Raw genomic sequence first — 3,885 nt, 5'->3', positions numbered from 1 at the left:
ATTTTTTTTCCACATTAGGAAGAATTTATTTGGATTTAGCATGAAATCATACAAACTAAGTTTGTATAAACACAAATCCACATTAAGTCAAAATGCAGAAAGCGAAAGAAAAAGTAAAAACAAAGAAAGCTGATTGGCTGCTATATACAGTTGGACAAAATTATGTCTTGTTCACTTAAAAGTATTTTACAAAATACTCATCTGAGATCAACAGAAGATTAATAGTCAGCATTGTCCTGAAGATGGGTGACTTTAGGGTATCCTCCTATTGTCTCCTGTGATCTTTAGTATGGCTGGTTCTTTTAACCACTGTAGTCTGCATATCCCTGTCCAGATCCATAGTTCCCATAGTTACATATCAAGTATAATCATATCCACCATAGCTAGTATAGTTTTGATTCCCACCATATGAAGAGCCAGTAAGAAATTATTAGAAAATAGATATAATCAAATTGGCTTTTGAAAGTGTGAAAAAATCAGAGTTGCACAACCCAAGGTGGTATATAGGCAGCAACAGTAATAACAACAGCAACAAGGAAGAGGTGCTACAGCTCATGGATAAGATGGTAGTAGAGATCATGAACAAGGTCACGCTCAAAACTGGAACCAAGGATTTAATAACTATTGTGATCATGGATATAGAAATTACAATAGTACCTATGAGGGTGATCAGAACCATAGTGGAAATCACAGATATGATTATACTGGGCTAATTATGGGAACTATGAATATGGACTGGGATAGGGAGCATAATTTTAAAAGGTTTACTTGAGCTGATTCCCTACAGGGAGTTTTAATGCCTTACAAGATTGTTTTAAAGTTGAGAGCATGCTTTTATTTCACATTTTTTATGAAGTATTAATATGAAGAGAAAACAGGACTTGACAGAGTAGAAATAATATAAATAATATAAATAATCACAATCATAGGATAAAATTCTGGACAAGGAAATTTTTTTTTACAGTGAAGTATATGAGAACTATTTCAAGAGAAAGATGAAAATTATGTATACCCTTTTTAATATGTTTGAAAAAGTAATTCAGCAATTCTTAGGAAAGTCTGGTAAGAGGCAAGGCTGCAGTTTTGGCATATACACTCCCTAGCTGAATTACTACTGTAATCAACATCATATTAGGAAATCTCTGCTCTCACAAGAAATCTCACTGCCTTAAACTGTTATGAACAGACTGAAGGGTTACCAAGAGACAAAAAAGTATTTGAAAGAAACTGTGGAAAATATTATTCTAGGAACTGGGACTCCTTTAAATGCTTCTAAATTTATATTTTTCCATTACAGTTGGAAAACTGGTTAGGTAAAAGCTCTACCTCCAATGCTATCCATTCTATTCTAACTCACAGTGATCTTCCATTAAATTTCTGAGACTATCAGTCTTTACAAGACAATATTGTCTATCATTCTCCCATAGAATTGGAGATCGATTTAATAAACAACTTATGGTGAGAATTCCAACTTGTAAAATATATGCACTAATTAATAAGCAAAAATACACTAGCTAATAAGCAAAAGTCATTATTTTAATATAAAGGATCATCCATCAATAACTTTTATTAAGAGGATAACACACCTTTACTTGTTGTAATTGAAGAAAACTTGAAGCACTTGCTGCAGAAGGTTAAACACAATAGTCTTCAGTATGGGTTGTGTCTCAGTATAAAGAAAACAAACACCCTTGCCACTGGTCACATAGTCAACAACATGATAGATGAAGGAAAGATTGAGAATGTTAACTACTTCAGCTTACTTGGATACACAATCAATATAAAATCAATATCATTGTACCAGCAGTCAGGCGATCAGAAGACAAATTGCATTTGGAAAGTTTATAGTTAGGAACCTCCCCAAATTACTGAGAAGCAGTAATGTCAAATTGAGGACTAATGTATGTCTGATTTAGACCATGAACTTTTCAGTAGCTTAATATGCACCTGAAAGTTGGATGGATTAGGATGATGGAACTGATAACTTTGAACTGTGATATTGGAGAATAGTACTTGATATCCCATGGATTACCAAAAGAACAGATATGTCTTGGAGAAAGTGCAGTCATGGTGATCCTTGGAGAGCTTCATCTCACATACATTAAGCATGTTGTTAAGACAATTTATTCATCGGAAAGGGACATTATTCTTGGAAAGATGGAAGAACAGAGAAGGAGGGGAAAACCTTCAACCAGGAGGATTGACACCATGACTGCAGCAATGAGCTTGAGTGTATTAATTGCAAAGATGGCACAAGATAGGATAAGGTTCAGACAGGTTGTTCACAGTGTTGTTATAAGTCATACTTGACACAACAGGACCCAACAGCAGCAAACAATATTAACAAATTTTGCTGTAGTCAAGAGTACTGGAAACACTTTTCTACTGATACAGTTGCATGAATGCATTTGGGTTTTGTCTATTTATATTCTGATTCTGTTTCTAAAAATTTAGAGTTAAAATGGGAAATTAGATGACCAGAAGAGCAAGTTGTTGTTAGGTGCTGTTGATTTGAGTACAAGCCATTGCGACCCTGCAAACAACAAATCTGAACCCTGTCCTGCCCCATGCCATCCTCACAGTTCCTGACACAATAGAGCCCATTGCAGCAGTTACTGTGTCAACTCATCTGGTTGAGGATTTTCCTGTCATTTGCCTACTTTCCCTTTGTCTTTCTGAGCATCCTGTCACTCTCCAAGAAATAACTTCTCCTAGCAATATGCCTAGAGTATGTGAGGTGAAGCTTTATCGTCTTTGCCTCTAAGAAACACTCTGGTTGCACTTTCTCCAAGACATATTTGCTTCTTCTTTTGGTGGTCCAGTAAAATATACGTCCATGTATAAAAAAGACATCCTAGAAAAGTGGCATCTATTTAATGCTGTTGTTGTCATTGTGTACCTGAGAGTCGGAATCTATCCTAAGGCACTGACCTTCAGAGGCAGTTAATCATACTGGAGGGACTGTACATCTATCTTTCTCCCCCAGAAAAACTGGGGGCCTTTAAAGGCATGCCTTCCAGATTGCAGCACATCTTTGAGCCACGAGGCCACTAGACACTAGAGCTACAGATAATATTTAAAACACACACATAAATGCGTTATGTCATCTAGAGATTTGGATGTTTTACTTAATATCAAATGAAAGGGTTATTGATGTCACATAGCAACAAAATTTTCTTTATTCTTCGTTAATATTGGCAATGGTGAAACACAAAACTTAGTTTACTGATAAATGAGAAGGAAAAACTATCAGCACGAGCAATTTTGTTACAGTTATGTATTTTGTTTCAAAAACTGTTAACTGTGTTATATAGCTATTAAATAAAAAATCCACTTCCATTAATTAGACTCAAACTCATAGTGATAATTCTTTGGGTTTCTAAAGTTGTAATTCTATATAGGAGGAAATGGTTCATCTTTCTCCCACAAAGTTATTGATTAATTAAAACTTCCAATCTTTCCATTAACAGCTGGATATATTATGCATTATATGTTTATGTTGGTATATTATTGATATTTAAACAGCACAGGTTCAGGCTTGTACACCTGGAATATTCACTGGTGAGTAATAGAAAAATTATTTAAAATAACGGAGGTATAGACATAGATATATAGATATCTATCTCCATCTCCATTTCCATCTCTCTATCTCTATATATCTATCTCTACATCTATCTATTAGCTATCTATTATCTATCTATCTATCTATCTATCTATCTATCTATCTATCTATCTATCTATTTATCATCTATCATCTATCTATTTATATATAGACCACACACCAGGATGATAATCAGAGTTGCAGCAGTGCTACTAAAGCACCTATACAACAAGCATGCACAGAACTACACTGACTCAATGGCAAAGTAGGTTAATCTTAAAATT

Source organism: Elephantulus edwardii, unplaced genomic scaffold (genome assembly GCF_000299155.1).
Source record: "Elephantulus edwardii isolate Elephantulus edwardi_28Jun2011 unplaced genomic scaffold, EleEdw1.0 scaffold00364, whole genome shotgun sequence".
Taxonomy (NCBI): domain Eukaryota; kingdom Metazoa; phylum Chordata; class Mammalia; order Macroscelidea; family Macroscelididae; genus Elephantulus; species Elephantulus edwardii.
This window is presented reverse-complemented; position numbering follows the sequence as displayed.